Source organism: Tenrec ecaudatus, chromosome 9 (assembly GCF_050624435.1).
Source record: "Tenrec ecaudatus isolate mTenEca1 chromosome 9, mTenEca1.hap1, whole genome shotgun sequence".
Lineage (NCBI taxonomy): Eukaryota > Metazoa > Chordata > Mammalia > Afrosoricida > Tenrecidae > Tenrec > Tenrec ecaudatus.
In genome coordinates, this window is record NC_134538.1 from 124,657,389 (window position 1) to 124,681,209 (window position 23,821).

Consider the following 23,821-nt stretch of genomic DNA (forward strand, 5'->3'; position numbering starts at 1 on the left):
TGTAAACCGTGCCGTTCTGTTCAAGAAAATCAGGCGAGTCCTCCCCATCCGTAACTACGGCAGTCTCAGGCCCAAGTCACAAAACAGTTTTGAGAATTGCAAACTAGCCTGGCTTGAGAAGTCTTTTGGGTAAGTCGCTTTGTTTTATAAGGGTCATATGATAAGTGCATCGGGATTCCAGGTGGTAGGTGTAGAAATAGCTGGAATTCATAGTCTGGGAAGTGGATGTTTGACTTCTCTATATATTTCTGACCATATAGGGGAGTGACTCGGGTCCTGCCTGGCTCCAGTTGTGCTGGCTATAAAGTGTGTGTGTGTGTGTGTGTGTGTGTGTGTGTGTGTGTGTGTGTCCACCCACTAGGAGGGTGATGATTGTTTGGCTAGATCAGATCCTGGATGTAGAACTGAAATGTTACATCCAGGAACAATCTGGTTTTGTTCTAAGTTGAGTTTTTTCCACTTCTGATCTGTACATCTGGGAAAATTATGTCCCACATCATCAAAATGAAAATGAACCCGTGCAGAGGCAGGTGTGCTTTACCACCATCAGCACTAAAAAGGGTGGGGAAGAAATGGCTTCTTTCTAGATGTTCAACTTTAAATTACAAGGAGCGATGCACAACCAACCACAGAGAAATGTCTCCAGAACACACAACCCATCTTTCACACTTGAGACACTGCCAACAGGCTATTACTTTTCAAGGGCTATTTTTAAAACCAATAGAATAATACTGGCACTGTTCAGTCTTCTTTCTTCTAGTTACTTACAAAACATAGAAGGGACAGTGTTTCTAGGCCTCTAGAGCAGGCGTCCTCAAACTAAGGCCCGCGGGCCACATGCACCCTGCCGAGGACATTTATCCAGCCCACTGGGTGGTTTTGCCCCATTTGTTTTTTCACTTCAAAATAAGAAATGTGTAGTGTGCATAGGAATTTGTTCATAATTTTTTTAAACTATAGCCCAGCCCTCCAACAGGTCTGAGCGACAGTGAACTGGCCCCGTTTAAAAAATTTGAGGACTCCTGCTCTAGAGTGACTATTTTTAAAAAAACAATGTAGAAACAATCCATTAACTCCCCAAACAGTATGAAATGGTGTTTTCTTCCACACTTATGATTTGGAGGCACACCACTCTGGAAAAGGACTATTTTTAGGCTCTAGCCTAGGCTCCTGAAACACAACTCTAAAAACTATTAAAGTTCCCTAAATAACTGGGATGTGTAAAATGGTGTGAAGGCATTAGAGATCCTCTACCTTCCCAGGGGAAGAAGAGATCCATTCCATCAACACCAGTCCAAGGTCACACCCACCTACCTCTTCTCTCCAACCTCTCCAACAATTCTGTCCCTCCCACAGAATCCTTTGCTTCACTGCTAGGTTGGTTAATTTATTGCAGTGGCCACAGGCAATTCATAAGTAATACAATTAGTGGGTCTGTTAATAGGTTACAACTCAGGATCAAGATCGACAGGCTACAATTTGACATCAGGAGCAGAAAGTCTGTAGAGCAAGTCTCCCTCTCTGGTGCAGGGCAGGTCTATGATCAGCTCCTCTCAACCACTCACAACAGGTCTCTGTCTGTGTGTGTCTGTGTCTGTCTGTCTCTCTCTCTCTCTCTTTCTCTCTCTCTCTCTCTCTCTCTCTCTCTCTCTCTCTCTCTCTCTCTCTCTCTCTCTCTCTCTCTCTCACACACACACACACACACAAACCTGCCCAAAGGAGTTCAGCTCTCTCCTTCCATCTGTCAACAAGCCTCGCTCCCACTGATCCGTGCCCAAGGACAACCAATTCAACCAGCAAGCCTCTTGCCCAGGACACTCAATTCTGTAGCTCTGTGGGAATCAGTGTACCCAGCAAAACCACCTCACCCAGGCTCTTATGCCAGCCCCTGCTTGTGTTGCTGCTGTTTAGCTGCCACATTGGCCGAAGTGTCTCATCGTCTCCAGAGCTACAGCTCTCTTGGTTTCCTGGGTCTAAGAGGTACTCAAGTACAGTGCCGGCAGGTCCAAACGGCACACTTCTCAGCCCCTTCCTTATTGACAGTGTGGCACCACTTTCTTGCCTCTAGGATGAGCTCATTTTAAGCCTAACTAAATTGCAGCACTAACCAATGCCATCATTAGGGCTCCATACACCTTATTTGTAGTCTCACTCCCACAAAGGAGCTAGTCACCTTATTTGCATTAGTAATAGGTTGTCCAAACCCTTGGTGGACCACAAGCACCTTCTTTGCATAATCCTATCCAACCTTTTTGTGGGAGTTACTATGGCTAGACTGAGTTCCATTCACTGTTCTACTGGGTGCCTTTATTATTTATAAGCCTCCAGACCACGCTTAAAACTTTACTAATGAGAAAATTCCTGTGGGGGGCCTGGCTAGGCTTGAAAAACCACTAAATCAGTCAGCTAAGATGGGGTGGAGGGAAGCAACCATGATACAACTACTCAAAAGCTGTGGACACATAAGTCCCGCAGGCTTCCAGGTGGTGAAAGGCATCAGTGTACACAGGAGGGCAGCATGCTCCTCTGGGGGACATGGGAGTTCTGTGCTAAGAACCCTCCCACACTTCACCCCATGTGACATCCATTAGTGTCCTTTTTCAATAACAAATCAGTTATTAAGTACAGTGCTTTCCATGAGTTCTGTGAGTCATTCTAGAACCCCAAATGTGTAGCCAGCAGGTAAAAGGGAGGGTGTTGTGGAAAAGCCTGTGGTCTTGGCAGCCAGGAAGGCTCTGGGTGCCCTTTTAGACTAGTAAGGTCTACGGTGCCCAGTGGTTGGAGCAGCTGGAGTCAGAGCAGGGAGTAACAAAGTATGTAATCTGGTTCAATGAACACATTTGGTATCAGAGAAGTGGGATTTTGATTATTCCACATATCCTTCCTACATAGACTTGAAAAGTTTATGTTCAGCTAATTAATTGGTTGAAAACTTCACCTAATTAAGTGTGTTAGTCAGGATAGACTAGAGAACCAAATCTAGGGAAACTCACATGTGTTTAAGAAAGAATTTTATGTAAAAGAGTCAAAGAGTAACTGTATGTTAAGAAAGCATCCCAGCCCGGTGCAGATCAAGTCCATAAGCCCGATATTAGCCCCTATGCCCGATACCAATCTATAAATTCCTCTTCAGACTCATGCAACACATGCAATGACTCCAAATGCAAGAAGCTCACAGGGCAGTGGGTGACAAGTCTTGTGGATCCAATGGCAATGGAAGCATCTCAGCTTTGGTGTGGGTCTCCCTCCATGTGGCTCCTCCAGCCCCAGGGCTCTAGTGTACCGTCTTGTTGGCAAGAATGTCTCCCAGTGAGTGTGTGTCCCGCCTCCAGTGAGCTATTTATCTCCTTAGCACCTCCAAATGAGATCACTAAGCTGCGACCTAATAGACAAGCTAAACTCCACCCCTTCACTCTTAGGTCTCAAATTGACAACAGATTATGTAGTTACCACAGAAAGCTTTTTGAAAAAAAAAATGTTAACTGAAGAATACTCAATAGGAATATTTTTAAAGGATTCAATATTACCGTTTATATTGAAGTATAAGCTGACCTGAATATCAGCTGAGGCACCTAATTTTACAACAAAAACTGCATTAAAAATGTGATGGAAAACTCAGCTTATATACGAGTATATATGGTACTTTCTTTACTTTTCACACTTTGACCAGACCATGTGACTGAAAAACAGACTAATGAGTGTGCAGGACGAGTAAGCAAGGCTGGTACTCTATTGCCATTTACTGGTTGTGTTCATGACATGCATTCAACACACAAGAACTCTATTATTCCTACAATCTACAAGACACACTGGAGTAGGTGTATCAGCCAGCCAACTGAAGTCACAAGGAAGAGATGAGCCAGTCAGGGTGCAGTTTAGCACTGAGAAAATATACAACTTTGCTCTAGTTCTTTAATGTTTCCTTCCCCCCCTCCCCCACTATCCTGACCCCAATTCTACTTTACAAATTCGGCTAGACCAGAATATTTACATGGGCATAGATAAGAGCTGGAAACAAAGGGAATCCAGGACAGATAAACCACTCAAGACCAATAATGAGAGTAGCATTACCAGGAGGGGAAGGGGAAAGGGAAGGTAGGGGGAGCAAAGGGGAACCAGTCACAGTGATCTACATATAACCCCCTTCCAGGGGGACAGACAACAGAAAGGTGGGTGAAGGGAGACAATGGTTGGTTTAAGACATGAAAAAAAGTGTAAATTATTTGTTAACTTGTAATTTGTTTTTTTATTAAACACAAATCATTTTTATTGGGGTCTCTTACAGCTCTTATCACAATCCATCCATCCATCCATTGTGTCAAGCACATTTGTACACATGTTGCCATCATCATTTTCAAAACATTTTCTTTCTACTTGAGCCCTTGGTATCAGTTCAACACCCTACCCCTCTCCGCCCGCCTGGCTCAGGAACCCTTGTTAATTTATCTTTTTTTTTTCATGTGTTACACCAACCAATGTCTCCCTTCACCCACTTCCCCCTTTCTCCCCCCACCTTCCCCTGACTGACCCTCCTGGTAATGCTACTCTCATTTTTTGTCCTGAGGGGTTTGTTTATCTGTCCTGGATTCCCTATGTTTCCAGCTCTTATCTGTACCCATGTACATATTCTGGTCTAGCTGAATTTGTAAGGTAGAATTGGGGTCAGAGTTAGTGTGGGGGGGTGGGGGAAGCATTAAAGAACTAGAAGAAAGTTCTATATTTCATCAGTGCTAAACTGTACCCTGACTGGCTCATCTCTTCCTTGTGACCCTTCTGTAAGGGGATGTTCAATTGTCTACAGATGGATGGGCTTTGGGTCTCCACTTTGCACTCCCCCTCATAAACAATGATATGATATTTTTGTTCTGGGTTTTTGATAACCTATACTTGATCCCATCAACACCTCTTCCATGTGAACTTCGTTGCTTCTCAGCTTGTTTATCTTCAAGCCTTTAAGATCCCAGACACTACATCTTTTGATAGACAGGCACCATCAGCTTTCTTCACCGCATTTGCTTATGCACCCATTGTGTCTTCAGCGATCATGTCAGGGAAGCTGAGCATCACAGAGTGCTGGGTTATTAGAACAAAGTGTTCTTTCATTGAGGGAGTATTTTAGTAGAGGCCCAATGTCCATGTGCTACCTTGATACTTGACATATAAATATATGTACATAGATCTATTTCTCTATCATTATACATAAATATATTTACATATGTACATGCCTATACTTAGACCTATATAAATGTCCTTTGCCTCCTAGTTCTTTCCTCTAACTCCTTTTACTTCCCTCTTATCCTACTATCATCTCAACAACATTTTCATAAGGGAACCACTTCCACCCTCAAAAAATGAGCAGGTACATTGTCATAATAGAAAAAAAATCCCTATGCACAGTTTTTAATCTTCTTAAACCATCTTCATAATAAGCCTCTATAATTTTATTGTCCTGTGTCCTTTGATAAAATCTATCAAGATTACCCCTTTGTCATTCAAAAAAAATAAAAACAATCATCATAACCTTCTGACCTGGCTTCTCTGCTTTGGATTTAACTGACCTGCCAATCCCCTTAGAAACCACTATAATGATTGTATCATTTTTTTTAAAGACAACCTGATTAGATTAGAGGAAGGTTTATTAACAACCTGCTATATGTGGATGACACAGCCTTGCTTGCTGAAAGCGAAGACAACTTGAAGCAATTGCTAATGAAAAACAAGCATAGCAGCCTTCAATATGGATTAAGACTCAATTTAAAGACTAAAATCCTCACAATTCGGCCAACAGGTAACATCATGATAATGAAGGAAAAATGGAAGTCATCAAAAATGTGTCCTGCTTGCATCCATAATCAATGCTCATGAAAGCAGCAGTCAAGAGACCAAAAGACAGGTTGCATTTGGTAAATCGGATGCAAAAGACCTCTTTGGAATATTGAAAAGCAATGATGTTACTTTGGGGACTTAAGGTGGCCCGACCCAAGCCATGGTATTTTCCATTGCCTCACATATATGTGAAAGTTGGAATCTGAATAAAAAAGATCGAAGAATTGATGCACGAAGGTGCTAGAGAATATTCAAAGTACCGTGGATTGCTGTCTTGGAAGCCAGAGTGTTCCTAAGAGGCTGGATGGAAAGACTTCTTACATCCTTTGAATATATTGTCAGATGAGATCAGGCCCTAGAGGAAGACATCATGCTTAGTAAAGTGGAGGGACAGAAGAAAGAGGACGGCCCTCAATGAAAATGGATTGACACACAGCTGAAATAATGGGCTTCGGTATAGGATCAATTGCAAGGCTGGCGCAGGACCATGCACTAGTTCATTCTGTTGTGCATACAGGGTCGCTATGGGTCATAACCAACAGAATGACACCTAACACTAAGTGTATTACTGGGAGGATTGGGGCAAAACGACTGATCTGCAGTCATCCACTAGCTGCAGAGACATATTTAAACACATTTTATTTGAAACAAAATCATACATGTACAAACTTGATCCCTAATAGCAATACTTTTTGACTTATCCTTGTCTATAATCACAATAAAATCATAATGATCAGGCAATCTCACATCTCAATATACATGTGAATGCTAGAACATCACCTTCTCCATTGCTTGTTGCAATATTCAGCAGTAGCTGTATTATTTTTCTTTCTCAGAGAAATACAGTGATTTGCCCAACATTACCAGTAACTGGCAGGATCGTGACCAGAATTTGGACCTACAGGGTACTATTAATTATACCAATAGTGACCCTCACTGTAGAGCTTCCACTTGCTAGTAACCCTCATAATCCCAAACGCTCTTATCTTTGAACATCCAAAATTGCTAGAATGCTTCAAAAGAACAGCGAGAGGTGCAAAAGTACTGTAATCTTCAACTCTACCTACAAATTTATTTCTCACAGAAAGCCTAATACCTGCAGTGAATACAGGATTATTACCCATGAGCTTTGTTTTACTCCCAGTTGCAAGTCAAAAGTCTTGATAATGGATATTTTAGCACCTGATTCAATGGGTCAGCAAGCTATCAGATCACTTACTCACTTTTTAAAAAATCATTTTATTGGGTGCTCGAACAATTCTTATCACAATCCATACTTACATCCATTGTGTCAAGCACATATGTACATTTGTTGCCATCATCATTCTCAAAACATATGCCTTCTACTTGAGCCCTTAATATCGGCTCCTCATTTTCCCCCTCCCTCCCCACTACTCACTTTTGTTTTGGTGTGTGTACTAAAAGAAAATAAAGAATTATTTCATGGCACTCAAAAGTTAAAAATTATTCAAAGTTCCACGTCTATAAACAATGTCGTATTGGACAGCAATCACAGTCGTTCATTCACTTCTTGCCTAAGGCGACTTTCATGCTACACGTACTTGTGACAGAGACAAAAGAAATGGTAGTAATCAACGACTGCCAGAGCCTCTTCACTTGCACTCTCTTTAACACCCTGACCTCCAAGCTTTTCCGATTGCCTCTCTGCAATTTTAGGAGAGGTTTTCCCATAGAGCCCTGAACTTCTCCCTGCACCTTTCATCCATTTTGAGATATGTAACTGTCTGTTACATATCTGAATCACCAGCTGGATCTCAAATTGCTAGATTATGTGACCACATCACCCTGTTCAATACTGCATCCCCATGGCTAGCAACATCCATTCGTTCACACTTGTGGGCCCAATACTTGCTGAATAAACAAAAGGACTTAAGTTCTAAATTTCGTTGAGACTTGATTTAAGCAACTTACAAACTTCTAAGTAACCAAAGAAACCCATTCACTGCCATTGAGTTGATACTGACTCATTAAACGCCTCGTGTCAGTGGTTCTCAACCTTCCTAAGATCGCAACCCTTCCATACAGTTCCTCATGTTGTGGTGACCCCCCCGACCATAAAATTATTTTTGTTGCTACTTCATAATTGTAATTTTGCTACTGTTATGAATCGGGCGACCCTTGTGAAAGGGTCATTTGACCCCTAAAGGGGTCACAACCCACAAGTTAAGAAACGCTGCCCTCTATGAAGGCATAGAACTGCCCCTGTGAGTTTCCAAGATGTTTACAGGAGTAGAAAGCCCTATTTCTCTCACACAGATCTCTAGAGAGACATGAAAATGATCCAACTACTTCCAAAACAGGTGTAAGGCAGAAGTTGGAAAAGCTTAAATTAATCTGCAAATGAGTTTGGTCAGAAGAAAGGTGTCAAGAAAACCAGGGACACCTCATATCCTAGACTCTAATGGGAGTCAACACAATACTGGTTGTCTATAGGATGGGCCTCTTAGCTGATGTGACAGTTACATAATCTGGTATCAATCTGAGGATTCAAAGTGAAGGGGTGGAGTCAAGCCTGTCAATCAGATCATAGCCAATGAGGCCTCTGTGTGGGCATGGCCTTCTCCTGAGGATTCTTGGAAGTTCTGTATTCCTTGGAAGCGGGAGACTTTCTCTCTGCTCACTCCGAGAGCTGCTCTACTGACAAGACACGTGGCACTATGCTGATAGAACCCATGCCCTGGGAACTGGAGTGGCCACAGGGAGACCCCTGCCAGCGCTGAGATGCTTCTACTGCCACTGGGTCCACAAGGCTTTCCACCCACTGGCCTGTGCTCATACTGCATTCAGCATCATTGCATGTGTTTCGTGAGTCTGAAGAAGACGTTATAAATTGGTATCAGACTTATGGGCTAATATAGGACTTATGGACTTGATCTAGACTAGGCTAGGATGTTTTCTCAATACTCAATTGCTCTTGTATATAAAGCTCTGTCTTATACATATATGAGTGTCTATGAATTTGTTTCTCTAGTCTACCGGGACTAACATGACCAATTTTGACAACCCCTTCACATACTTCACTTGTCACACGACTAGTTGTCTAATTTGTTCACTCACCTTACCAGAAAGCTCTATTTGAGATACAAATAGGCCCCAAAGAGTAAGAATATGCACATCAATGTAAAGTGTGGACAGTTGTGGTAATGAGGCAGCAGGAAAAAAAAAGTTAAAATCTCCTGTGACATAGTCCTCAAGAAATGAAGCAGAAGTAGATATGGCTCAAAATTGGAATTTAGGGGAAAATCAAGAGATTGAGAAATGGAATCCAGGGGTGGCAGTAGACGGGAAAGGAGCAGAATTAGAAGTGGGAGGTGCCCACTACAGCAGTCCTATGTAATGTCCATCTGTCCCTATGCCAATGTGTCCTGTAGAGAAAGGGAAGACAGGCTCTCACGCACCTCTCCTCCTTTACAGGAAGAAACCTCGGCTCTCTTTAAGTTGAACCTATCGAAGAAAGAATCAGTCACGGAACACTTCAAAAATAGGACAACTAATCAATATAAAACTAGAACTGAATTACAAAACTGCCACGTACAGCCCACAGTTGTACACTTGCATCAGTCCAAGAATCATCAAGAGGTGATTAAATTTAAAGTACCTATTCTTTTCAAAAAGTGGAGGGGGGGGCGGAGAAGCTTCTGCAATGGAATCACCTGGCAGACAGTATTTTAACCAAGTGATCGTCAGCCCTGGGACCAAGACAAAGCATGTCCGTCCACCTGTGCTGCAATAGGATGGACACAGCTTCACCTATGCGGAGCCCCCACGCAAAATATGGACATGGATTTGATCATGAGAGAACAATCAGACAAAAACAAACTCAAAGCAACTGGCCCAGATGGTTTCACACTGTCATTGTCATAAAGGAAAATTAGAATATGGAACCAATGTAGGCCAGAGCTTCTCATAAACAGAACTCACCAAAAAAACACCCAAAAGCACACAAATTGAAAATTTACAACAATTTGACAGTTAAATGTAATTTTTAATGGAGTTTGTACTTTTATGTCTTCATCATTTTCATTTTCCCCTACTAACTTGTGTTACTAGTGATTACAGGTTATAAAATGAGTGGTCTACAACACATGGGGCATGAAAGGCAGACTGGTCCTTCACCACAGCTAAGTTCTCTAATGCAGAGCACTGCAATCAATGCAAACGCTTAAACTGGATACTGCATTAAAAAAATTTTATTAAGATTACTGAGATTTGAATTAGTATACATTAGATGACAATGTTATTCCCATTTTAAATTTTCTAAGTATGATCAATGTATCATATTTATGTAGAAAATTGTCTCTGTTCTTAGGAGATACATGATAAATTATTTAGGGATGGAGTTAGTATGCCTGAAACATACTCAAAAAGTAGACTGACTGTTGGACTGTTTCTGAAATTCTAAAATGTCCCAAAGTATCGGGAGTGGGGGAGGAGAACTCCACCAGCACTAACACTCTGTAACATTTCAATAGTGATGGTTCGGCACAGCATTTCCACCCAGGTCCCAGCCGGGGCTGTGAGCTTCCAAGAATGGGGCCTGCTGACATGGCTTGACTACATGGACTTTTCTCAGCCTACAAACCCCACCCCCCACCCCCTCGGGTAAAATGGAAGCACCTTCAAGACACCGTTGTAGATGGAGCTTTTGAAGGCCCTGAGCAGGAAGGCCCTGGCGCTCAGCCTGTCCTACTCTTATCCTAGGCGCAGGCCCTGCCCTGCTGCAGTGTCTGGAGTGGGGGTGGGGTGGGAACATGCAGAAGGAAGGACCACATGCCCTTTGGAAGAGCCCCGAGCCACTGCTCAGCCCTTCCAGTCCAGATGGAGACTCCCAAGGGGCCTCTCTGGGCCATCTGGCCAGGAGGTGGGTGGAGGCCCCGGCTGGCTTCTCTGACCCACTGATGTGTGTGCCACGGCTGACTGCCTGGAGCTCGCCCACTGCCCAGTGCATTTGTGCCCCAAATTGGTCTTGTCCAGTGGTACCTTGTTGCAGAACAGCACATGCCAACTCATCGGACACTCGTTTTGGGCCTCGCCTTGCTGTGTTCATTGTACGTGATTGTGAACAGTGGGTCTCGGAGGGCCTGCTGTCGGCTGAGGTGGTGCTGGAAGGTGGGCTGGGAGGAATGGCCTCTCCCTGTGGCAGCCCTGGGCTGTCTGGAGCAAGCACCTCCACTCCCCACACTTCTTGGGAAATGCATTAAGGACCATGGTGGAGAAGCTATCTCCAGCCCAAGAAAAAGATCTTCCTCGGCTGAATCGGTGCTGTTGCGTCCGCTGTTTGATGCAGGAGTCGTCCAGAGTTGAGTGCCAGATACAGCGCCCCGCCCCACCTCCCCCTAAGGAAGGTGGTCAGCTGGCTACCTCCCAAGGCCACAGCCCCCTGGACGGGGGCAGGTGGGAGGGGCCCATCCTGACAAGGATCCTTTCGTTTCCTTCTTCTGCAGAAAGAAAGTCTTTGGGTTTATTAGAAGTGGCTGGTTTCCTCTCTCTCTCTGAATTCTTGGTACCGCCCCCAGTCCTCCCATCCCTTGAACGGACTTGGAAATCTGTCAGCTACCTCCCCAAGAGAGGTTTGGGACGCTCTGTCGGCCCCTCACTTGATTAGGTGACAGCTGTGAGTAAGATGCCTGCTGCTAACGTGACTGCTTGTCATTTCGCTGTATTTTCAGGTAAACTGAATCTCAGAAAAGTCTCAATGCTGGAAATCTCCTGCCCCAGGACAGCGTGCTCACTTCCTGCTGGGCCCCACAGAAGGAAGCAAGGAGAAGGAACTGGCCCTATAGACACTAGTGTGCCCAGCCTTATCAACCATCCTCTGGTGTGAAGACAGCAATTCGCCAGTCTGAAGATTGGTGTAGGGCACCATCAAGATACCAAGGCTTCCGGAGTACTTGTGATTGGTGTGGGACATGGGCACAGGCTTCATGCTGACACATACGATGCTCACTGGACACACACTGGCTTCTTACCGACACACAGGATGCTCACCTTACCAAAGATTACATGGTACGGGCCTCCTGATGTACAGAGCCGCAGATGACTGCTGTGCTATGGACAGCTGGTGGAAAAGACAACATAGGACCACGTGACCAGAGAGAAGCTGGACCGAATCCTGGTGATGCACTCTAACCTTGACCTGAAGACCCAGGAAACCTTTGAGATGACTGTGAATGGCTTCATCTGCCCATGAACGAGTCCTGGTTGCTGGTGCAGAGCCTCCACTTCACACCTCCAAGATTCCTCTCTGAAGTTCAGCATATGCATGAGATGCAGAAGCAGCACTGAAGTTGGTGCATGAAGTCAGCCTGGAACTAAAGACCACTGAAGTCTGTTCTCAAGTGCAGCACAGGCTGGCCGGCTTCCTAACACTGGATGATGCTCTGCTGAGGACCCAGTGGGACCTACACAGCATCCAGGATGCAACCCAGGCTGCAGGCTACTGGGTGGCAGCGGAGTTGGAGAAGAGTTTGAGGGTACCCAGCAGCTCCTGGATCCAGGCTGACCCTGGACCCCCATAAGGCCACACTCCACCTGGGGGCTCAACACTGCAAAGAACACTGAAAGTCTGGGCAGTGTGAGAGGCCCTGGGCGGCTAAAGGCTAAGAGACCCATTCGTGAAACAGAACTGATGGGTGTGCAGGAAGTAAATGACAATAGGGGGAGTTTTTCTACCTGTGACATACAACTCTGAGGCCTAAAAGAAAAGATGGATAGACTTGACCCGCCTGGGAATTTGACACTTACCACCTCAGCCAGGTGTCATAACCCGTGTTGTAGTTTATTCCTCGGATCTTTGATGAAATTGGCATTTTACGTCTGTGGTAATTCTGCGGCCAATCCTAGGATTCCAGTCTAAAGATGAGAGAAACTGACAAAGCCCAATAGTGGGCCCAGTCAAGAGCATCACACCAAGGGACCTCTGAGAAACTGTCACAGCAAGAGGTGCCTGAGGGGACATGACGGTGACTAATGGGGTGTCCTAAACAGAGACAGGGTATTAGGCAAAACTAAGGGTTATCTGAATAATGTCTGGACTTGGATTATAAAAAAATGTTCAAAAACCAGCCAATAGCAATACAGGGGGCAGCACCGGAGACAGTGTGGGCACTGTGCCTGGTCTGACTGCCTCACACCAGGGCATAACACGAAGGAAGCACAAGAGCGCAGCAAGGGGAGCAAAGCGTCAAAGTCCCCAAGGAATGCTGAAAACGGACTTTGGACTCAGGGGGCAGGGCTTGGCACTGCATCAGGCCTGATCAGAAAACATTCATAAGGGCCAGCAAACAGACCTGGAACTATTCATAGGCTTCTGTTTTGTTTTTTCATGTCTATCTATGTAAGACAGGCAAGAAAAACAATCCCAAGGAGAAAACAATGGGACTGACGGTGGGGGTAGGGGGAGAGGAGGAGATGGGAGAAAGGGATGAGGGGTCAACAAACCCAGGGACAAGGGAACAACAAGGATCTAAATGTGATGGCCAGGAGGGCATAGAATGCCTGGTGGAGTTCGATCAAGTGCAGGACAGAAAGGCAGTAGGGAGAGCAGAATAAAGGTCGAACATGATCGTGGAACAGGAGGCAAATAACAGGAAATAGAGGAAAGAAATAGAAGAGGCAAAAGACATTTATGAAGGTATAAACATAGGCATGTACATATGTAAGTATATTAATATATAATGATAGGGATATAGGTCTATGTACATATATTCATAGGTTAAGTATTAAGGTAGAAGATGGACATTACGCCTCTACTCAAGCACTCCCTAAAGGGAACACTTTGTTCCAATAACCTGGCATTCTGTGATGCTCACCTGCCCGACACGATCACTTAAGACAAAATGAGTACATAAATTAAGGTGGTTAGGAAAGATGATGGTGCCCAGCTATCAAAAGATACAGCATCTGAGGTCTTAAAGGCTTGAAGTTAAACAAGTGGCCATCTAGCAGGGAAGCAAATAAGCCCACATAGAAGAAGCACATCAACCAATGTGATCATGAGGTGTCGACAGGATCAGGCATCAGAAGACCCAAACAAACAACCATTTTTATGTGAACAAGGGGGGTTGGAATGGAGGCCCAAAGCTCATCTGTACACAATTGGACATCCCCTCACAAAAGGGTCACAAGGAAGGGACGAGCTAGCCAGGGTGCAGTATAGCACCGACGGAACATACAACATTCCTCGAGTTCTTTGATGCTTCCTCCTCGCCACTCTCATGACCCCAGCAAGACGATAGCAAACCCAGCAAGACCTTACAAACCCAGCAAGACCATAGCATGTACACTGGTACAGAGAAGAACTCTCAATACACGGAATCCAAGCCAAGATAAACCCCTGAGGACCAATAATGAGAGTAGCAATCCCAAGAGGGTAGGGGAAAGATGGTGGGGAGGAGAGGAGAAAGGGGCAACCAATCACAATGATCCATGTACAGAAACTTGGGTGAAGGGAGACAGCAGACGGTGTTAAATATGAAAATAAAAGATAATTTATAAATTATCAAGGGTTCACGAAGGTAGGAGGATAGGGGAGGAAGGGGAAAAAGAGGAGCTGATACCAAGGGCTCAAGTAAAGAGAAATTTTTTTGAAATGATGGCAAAATATATACAAATGTGCTTGATACAATTGATGTGTAAATTGTTATAAAAGCTATAAGAGCCCTCAATAAAATGATTTTTAAAATTTTAAATCATTTTATGTGTTCATTCAACTCACCACAATCTATACATATTTATCAATTGTGTAAAGCACATTTGTACATTCATTTCCCTCATCAGTCTCAAAACATTTGCTCTCCACTTAAGCCCCTGGCATCAGCTCATCATTTTCCCCCTCCCTCCCCACTCTCCCCTTCCTCAAGAACCCTTGATAATTTATAAATTATTATTTTGTCATATCTTGCACTCTCCGACATCTCCCTTCACTAACTTTTCTATTGTCCATCCCCACCAGGGAGAAGGTTATATGTAGATCCTTGTAATCGGTTTCCCCTTTCCACACAACCCTTCTTACACCCTCCCGGTATCACCACTCTCACCACTGGTCCTGAAGGAATCATCCGCCCTGTGTTTCCAGTTCCTATCTGTACCAGTGTACATTCTTTGGTCTAGCCATATTAGTAAGGTAGAACTGGGATCATGATAGTGGGTGGGGAGGAAGGATTTAGGAACTAGAGGAAAGTTGTATGTTTCATTGTTGCTATACTGCACCCTGACTGGCTCATCTCCTCTCACGACCCTTCCATAAGGGGATGTACAGTTGCCTCTCATTCACACTCCCTCTCATTCACAATATGATTTTTTGTTCTGATGATGCCTGATACCTTTGACACCTCGTGATCACGCAGGCTGGTGTGCTTCTCCCATGTGAGCTTTGTTGCTGCTGAGCTAGATGGCCGCTTGCTTGCCTTCAAGCCGTTAAGATCCCAGAGCTATATCTTTTGATGGCCTGGTACCATCAGCTTTCTTCACCACATTTGCTTATACACCCATTTGTCTTCAGCGATTTTGTGGGGAAAGTGAATATCATGGCATGCCAGTTTAATAGAACAAAGAATTCTTGCATTGAGGGAGTACTTGAGTGGAGGTCCAATGTCAATCTGCTACCTTAATACTAAACCTATAAATAGATGCTCATAGATCTATTTCCATAGCCTCATATATATATTTGCATATGTACATTCTTTTATTTAGACCTCTATAAATGCCCTTTGCTAACTCTTCTCTTTCCTTTGACTTTCCTCTTGTCCCACTATCATGCTCAGTCTTCATTTGGGTTTCAGTAATTCCTCTTGGTTACATTACCCTGGGTCATGCCCTACCAGGCCTCCGACACCCTCCTCATCACCAATTTGGATCACTTGTTGTTCCCTTGTCCCTGGGTTTGTTAGCACCACTTCCTTTCCTCCACATCCCCTTCTCCCATGTCCCCTCCCCCAGGTCCCCCCCAGAACTGTCAGTCCTGTTGTTTTTCCTCCAGATTGTTCATCCAGCCCGCGGAGATAATAACATGCACCACAACAAGACAGAGCAAAACCAAGCAACAACAACAAGAAGCCAATGACAAATCACACACACACACACACACACAACAAAAAGAAAGAAAAGCTTGTAGTTAATTCAAGGACTATTTGTTGGCCTTTAGGCATGTTTTCCACTCAGTCTGTTGGGGCACCAAGCGCTGGCCCCCAAAGTCTATTTTTGGTATTCCCTGGGGACTTCGTTGCTCTGTTCCCCTTGCTGTTCTGTTGCATGCCCTTAGTGTTTTGCCTCGGTGTGGTGGGATCAGATCGGGCACTATTCCCACACTGTGTCTCCAGTGTTGTTCCCTGTAGTGCTATGGATGATTAAAAATTTTTAAAAAGAAAACTCATAACATGAACAAAAAATATAGAGTATTAATCTAGCAATAAAAATACAATATCAATTTTTTAAAAACCAATAGCAATAATGGTTCAGGTAGGCTTTCATAAGCTGGTCTCAAAACAAACCCATGGGGACAAACATATATACCTCCAAGAAAATAGGTCACATATTCAACCTGCCTAGAATCTGTGAATAAGAAAATGGCACTTGAAAAGATGAGCCAGTCAGGTTGCAGTATAGCACCGATAAAACATACAACTTTCCTCGAGTTTGTTAATGATTCCTCCCCACCACTATCATGACCCCAATTCTACCTTACAAATCCAGGTAGACCAGAGCATGTACACTGGTGCAGACAAGAGCTGGAAACACAGGGAATCCAGGACAGATAAACCCCTCAGGACCAATAATGAGAGTAGCGATATCAGGAGGGGAAGGGGAGGGTAGGGGTGAAAGGGAGAACCGATCACAATGATCTACATATAACCCCCCTCCCCTGGGGGACAGACAACAGAATAGTGGGTGATGGGAGATATCAGTGTAAGACATGAAAAAATAATAATAATTTATAAATTATCAAGGGTTCATGAGGGAAGGAGGGTGAGGGAGGGAGGGGAAAATGAGAAGCTGATATCAAGGGCTTAAGTCAAAAGTAAGTGTTTTGAAAAGGATGTAAATGTACAAATGTGCTTGACACAATGGGTGGATGTATGGATTATGATAAGAACTGTATGAGCCCCCAGTAAAATGATTTAAAACTTTTTTTTTTAAGATTTACAACCTCAAAAAAAAAAAAAAAAAGAAAAGAAAGTGGCATTACTTGCATTCATTCACTCATTCCTTGGATCACATACAAATCATTATTCTGAGTCCTGGAAGGGAGAGAAAGGCATTGCAGAGCCTGCCCTCTAAAAGAACACCAACCAACCTATCCCCGCTGGCATGGAGTCAATGCCCAACTCTACAGGACAGAGCACAGATGGCCCTTTGAGTTCCCAAGACTGTACATCTAGCCATTTGGTCTTTCTCCCTCGGAGCTGCTTGTGGGTTCAAACGGTTGACCTGGCAGCCCAACGTGTCTAACCTACTGCAACGAAAGGGATCATTCAAATACCTATTACGCAGAAAGGGAAAATGAACCTAAATGAATGCTAAAGATGACACCTGGCCGTACACAGGAATCATGGACAAAATCCCAATGTCAGTTGCACAACTTTTATATATTTAAATCTACCAAATTATATAGTATGTGAATGACAATTAACTTTGCTTTTTTAAATTAAAAAAAAAATCCCAATGCCCAGACCACATCCTAAACTAATTATCAGAATGTCTGGCAGTTCCTTCTTCATGTATTAAAGCTAACACTGTTTTTGAATTATTTCAGCAACACTCATGTGTGATATTTATGATACTGTTTCTTATTCCACTGGATCTTTTCTTTGGCATGTGCAATACGTATGTGGCCCTCTTCCAGATGATGAGCCAAGTTTCTGAATTTCTTCACATAGACAAGTGAGCCCTTTCATTGTTGCGCCCAATTGCTGTAACACCTCCACTGAGTCTGTGAGTTCCTGCAGCCTGTTTTCACCGTAGCCTTCAGTGCAGCTTGGATGTCTTCCTTCAGTCACATCACTATGGACACATTCAACAGAATTGTAAACCAGTTTGCTCTTGCTAGAGTACAATCTAAAAGTACACAATTAGAAGCTGTAAGCCACTGTACATGCTTCTATTCAGCACCAGTTCCCTCAAACTGCTCAAAAGGTATCCAAAGTAGCAATACTCAGAACATAAACAACCAAAATGCCTAAAAATGTAGACTCTATAAAATGTAATGTATTAAATTTACGTTAGAAATAACAGGGCTATAAGATGAAGGGGGAGGAGGAGAGTGTGGAGCACATCCTGGGCCACCAGGCCTTGAGGACGATGACCCCAATTAGAGCAGCCAGTCCACAGAGAGGACCACATGGCCAGCCCCGCTAGAGACATGACGCCCCTCACTGAACCATGGCCTTGCAGGGGACAGCACCTGAGACACAGGGTGGGCATTATGCCCGACCTGATCCCACCACACCGAGGCAAAGCACTGGGGGAGTGCAGCAGAACAGCAAAGGAATAGAGCGGCAAGGTCCCCAGGGAAAGTGGACTTTGGGGCCAGGCCGTGGTGCCCCAACAGACTGGACTGGAAAACACTCCTAAAGGCCAACAAACGATCCTTGAAGTAACTACAAGCTTTTATTTCTTGTTGTGTTTTGTTGTGCTCTTTGTCAGTGGTTTGTTGTTGTTGTTTTGCTGTATAATGTTGCTTGGTTTTGCTTTGTCTGGTTTTTGTGCATGTTATTATCTCTGCAGGTCTGTCTAAATAAGATAGGCTGGATGAATTATCTGGAGGAAAAACAACAGAATCAACAGTTCCTGGGGGGGGGGGTGTCAAGAGAGAGGGGGAGGTGGGTTGTAAGGAAGTGGTGTTAACAAACTCAGGGACAAGGGAACAAGAAGTGATCCAAATTGGTGGTGAGATGGGAGTGGTAGGCCTGGTAGGGAATGATCAAGGGTAATGTAACAAAGAGGTATAGCTGAAACCCAGGTGGGGACGGAGCATCATAGTGGGACAGGAGGAAAGTCAAGGGAAATAGAGGAAAGAGCTAGGAGGCAAAGAGCATTTATAGAAGTCTAGACAAAGACATGTACATATGCAACTATATATATGAGGATGAGAAAATAGATCTATATGCATATATTTATAGGTTTAGTATTAAGGTGGCGGAAGGACATTGTGCCTCTACTCAAGTACTCCCTCAATGCATGAATACTTTCTTCTATTAAATTGGCATTCTATGATGTTCACCCTCCCAACACAACCGCTGAAGACAAAAGTGGGTGAACAAGCAAAAAGGTGAAGAAAGCTAATGGTGCCCAGCTATCAAGAGATAGCGTCTGGGGTCTTAAAGGCTTGAAGATAAACAACCAGCCATCTAGCTCAGAAGCAACAAAGCCCACATGGAAGAACACATCAGCCTGTGTGATCACGTGGTTCCGAAAGGATCAGGTATCAGGCATCAAAAAACAAAAACGCTTATCACTGGGTGCACACCTCCATGATACGATCGCTGAGGACAATCGGGTGCATAAGCAAATGTGGCGAAGAAAGCTGATGGTGCCTGGCTATCAAAAGAGCGGCTGGGGTCTTAAAGGCTTGAAGGTGAACAAGCGGCCATCTAGCTCAGAAGCAACAAAGCTCACATGGAAGAAGCACTCCAGTCTATGCGATCACAAGGTGTCGAAGGGATCAGGTATAAGGCATCAACAGAAAAAATATATATATATATCTTACCATAGTGAATGAAGGGGGTAGTGCAGAATGGAGACCCAAAGCCCATTTGTTGGCCACTGGAGATCCAATTGCAGAGGGGGCTAGGGTAGGAGATGAGTCAGTCAGAGTGTGATGTAGCACCGATGAAGAACACAGCTTTCCTCCAGTTCCTAAATGCTTCCTCCCCCACCCCACCCCACCAAATATCATGATCCAAATTCTACCTTGCAAGTCTGGATACAGCAGAGTATGTACACTGGTACAGATAGGAGCTGGAGACACAGGGAATCCAGGGCACATGATACCTCCAGGACCAGAGGTGTGAGTGGTGATACTGGGAGGGTAGAGATGAGTGGGTTGGAAAGAGGGAACCAACTACAAGGATCGACATGTGACCTCCTCCCTGAGGGACGGACAACAGAAAAGGAGATGAAGGGAGACGTGGGACAGGGCAAGATATGACAAAATAATAATTTATAAATTATCAAGGGCTCATGAGGGAGGGGGGAGCAGGGAGGGGGAAAAAAAGAGGACCTGATGCAAAGGGCTTAGGTGGAGAGCAAATGTTTTGAGAATGATGAGGGCAATGAATGTACAGATGTGCTTTATACAATTGATGTATGTGTATGTATGGATTGTGATAAGAGTTGTATGAGCCCCTAATAAATATTTTTTAAAAAGCTCCCAATAAAATGATTACATTAGGTGCCTCTGCTGATATTCGGGTCGGCTTAGACTCGCGTGTAGACAGCAAACTCTGAGAATCCGGTGTGCAGAAGGCAATGGATGGCAGTGGAAACCCAAACCCAAGATTCACTGGTGAAAGTACGTAAGAAATAAGCCTCTGGAGAACTCCCCCATCTAAAATTGAGGGGTGGGAGCAAAGTGGTCCCTAAACAGGGTGCTTAGGAGGGAGGAGTACTGAAGATCAAAGGCATGCATGCATCTGACCTGAACAGTTATAACTTTGTTAGTAGCTCTCTCCTGTGATGCAGGCTGGCCTTGATCTGGTTTCCAAAATCTTCTGTATTTTTGGTTTGTATTGATTTCTTCAATTTTTGTTAGTTCTTACTAGGGTGAATCTCAGGTATGTTATGTCAATAGAGGTCACCTTCTTGAAGAGGTGCTATATACTTTTAACCCAGGATTAATGAACATATAGGGGCAGCATGTAGAATAAGGGGTTAGGGGTGAGGCAGCACAGTGGTGGAGGTGGGGAAAAAGGAGGTGGTGCCAAGGTGTCCACATAGAAAAAGAATGTTTGGAAACTGATTGTGGTAGCAATTGTTCAAGTCTACCTGCCGTGACTGAAATATGGAATGATGCCCTAAGTATCGAATCCCAACTAATAATAAAAATAAAAAAATTTGAGTACTGATTTGTTGCCACCTACTGGCTAAATTCAGATTTGAATGTCATTTCACATCAAATATTCACTACAGTTCATAAATATTTTTAAGTTTTTTAAAATAAACTTTTACTAACCACTATGAACATTCAAATTTGGAAAACTTTATAAAACTACATTAATTTTTAAAAAACTACATTAATATTACTAATATAACTAATGTTATCTTGATTTTTTAACAACATATTCACACAAAATTTTATTTAATGACTTGAGATTATTTTATAATTAAAATAACATTATAATCTAGGAGAAATGTAAAGTCTTTTTATTTCTTCAGGGGAGAGCTCAAATGCAGTCCCCCACTACCAGAAATTATGTAGAGGAGTTTCCCACATTTGGGGAAATCGCAGGGGTCAGCACATCGGGAGTGCGATGGGTGAGCCTCGCCCTGGGAGAACCACCTTCGTGATCATGGTGTCTCCCCTGCCGGGTAAGTATGTATGCAAAGTCCTCCTTTCATGGAAATAGTTTCAAAACATTATCCATTTTACCCCTCAACTCAAATGTTTGTTTTATTTTCCAAAATACTGGAGTTGCAGAGAACTTCGAATATTCCCATCACTTTACTCTTGATTTTTAAGAATCAGGATCCAAAAACAATACATACTCTTTTTCATACAGTTCAAATCTCTTTAAAGAACTCCTTCCTCCTCCTCCCCCTATTTTCACAAACCATCAACTTCTTTCTAAAGAGCTCGGTGGCACCACGGGTGAGCATCTGGCTGATAACTTCATGGTAGGAGGTTCAAACCCATCCATCAGCTGCTCCTCAAGGGAAGGATGAAGCTCTCTGCTCCCATAAAGTCCTATTTTAGAAACCTACATCTCAGAAACCCTGTATCAGTGTTCTCATCCTGTGGGTCATGACCCCTTTGGGGGAGTTGAAAGACTGTTTCACAAGAGTCTCCCAATTTCAGCTATAAGGTAGCAACGAAAATGATTTTATGGTTGGGGGTCAGCACATGAGGAACTGTATGGAAGGGTCACGGCATGAGGAAGGTTGAGAACCACTGCCCTAAATATATTAGATTGCTGTGAGTCAGAATCAACTCACAGTAGGCAGGTGGTTTGTTTTTTAGTTGGTTTGTGGAAGCAAAGGGGCCACTTGTCCTACTGTATTGCTTTGTTTTTAAGCGACTCTGATTCAGATTTAAACAGTGTAACAAATGTAAACATTCGAATCTCCAACAAAAATTCATGGAAAAGTGGAATTGAAAAATAATGTAATTTTTCAACAAGCTTTTTGAAGCCCTCTTTTGTTTTTAAGATGTCAGGTTTTTTCTTTTTTGTTGGGGGGAGTGGGTTTGGGGGTTCCATTCACAGTCCAAGAAAACTAACAGTTTAACAAAGCATGAAAAGCTCATCAATATGGTTTCAGATTCCAGAATGCAACTTTCATTATTTAAGTTTTGGGGTAGTATCAAAGACTATTCACAATTCCCTGAAAAGACTATTAAAATACTCTTCCTTTTTCTAAGTACACATCTGATCTCTGAGGTCAGGTTGTCCTCATAAATATGTTAATCAAACTAACATACCACAATAGCCTGAATGAAGATGCACACATGAAGAAGACTCCCACAATTGTAAAATGACAGTTTCTTGGGTACTTTCTTTAAGAAAATATTTTTATTAAAGACTTATTAATCAAAATTACAGTTTCAGTATGCTTCTAAATATAAATTATATCATTTTTTAAATGTTCCATTAAATAATTTAAATCATTTTAAATAACTAAATTATGTTTAATTTTCAAGCTTTCATTTTTATACAATAAATATTGATATATTAATGTAACACATATAAGCAAAAGCCCTTGTGACAGTCTCTGTATTGTTTAAGACTACAAAGGATCCTGCAACCAAACTCGTTGGACCTTGCTGTTAAAGAGTCTCAGCATTTCAAAAGCAGACTACAACATACAGAGTACTTTTACTATCTTTCACTGCACATCTCCAGTAATGCCATCCACAATCTAATGCGCAGCTGCTGATTTGCTACCACCTGCAGAAAAACAACTAACCCACTCACACAAGTGAAGTGCTAATAAGAAAGGAACCAGGTGATTTTTTTTTACTTTTCTTTTTTTAACCAATTTTTAACAGTTCGGGGGCATTCTACTGAGATGGCCTGTTGATCTTCTTTGTATTTCCAGTCAGGATTGCCAAATAATCAATCCCCTCCCTTTAAAGAAATAGTACAAGTTTTATCTTCCAGAAACCATGTTATAGTCTCAGCACTACTACCTCAGTCATTTAAAAACAACTTGATTGAAGTTAAGCATTTCGGCGGACTTTATGATGATATGTTAATAAATACTATTGCACACTATTAACAGAAACATGCATACAATTACACCCAAAAGTCGAACGTTAAAACTGTACTATATAATCCGAACAGACTGAATGCTAACACTTTAAATACCAGTTTTCACACAGTAAAGCTTTATGTCTTGTCTTTTCAAGAAGATCCTCCAAGAACGGTAATTTAGTTCTAATCTAAATAAGGTGAACTAGTAAACAAGGCCTGACAAGTGGCTTCTGTTTTACCTTCCTAGGATGTGTTAAGCGCCACTGAATGGGACGCCCTGGGAGCTGGCACCGGCCACTAACCAGTGGACACACCACTAACCAGTGGCCTACCAACATCTGCTTAACCATATCCAGTTTCCAAGACTTCAATTCCTCAATTATCTATGAGCTGAAATCTCATCTCAGGCATCCGTAACAACGCTAGCCAGGTTATAGCGACTCTCCTAAATATCCAGAAAGGCTGCAGAGAAATGGCCCTAAACTTCATAGCAAATGACAGCCTCCCCTGTGTGTCTACAGATCGAATCACTGGCTTCTGTAACAAATGGTAGACTAACCAGAGAAATA

General features: G+C 43.2%; 1 protein-coding gene, 1 non-coding gene and 1 pseudogene across 5 annotated transcripts in view; 1 reads left to right on the forward strand and 2 right to left on the reverse strand.

The window, feature by feature from the left end:
* The window catches only part of SRPK2 (SRSF protein kinase 2), a 249,897-nt gene that overhangs the window by 194,080 nt on the left and 31,996 nt on the right, over nt 1-23,821 (reverse strand). The window lies entirely within an intron of this gene.
* LOC142457014 (pseudouridylate synthase TRUB2, mitochondrial pseudogene) lies at nt 11,054-12,365 on the forward strand (annotated as a pseudogene).
* On the reverse strand, nt 21,217-21,380 carry LOC142457682 (U1 spliceosomal RNA). Its single transcript, XR_012786379.1, has one exon. It is a non-coding gene; the product is annotated as a U1 spliceosomal RNA (small nuclear RNA).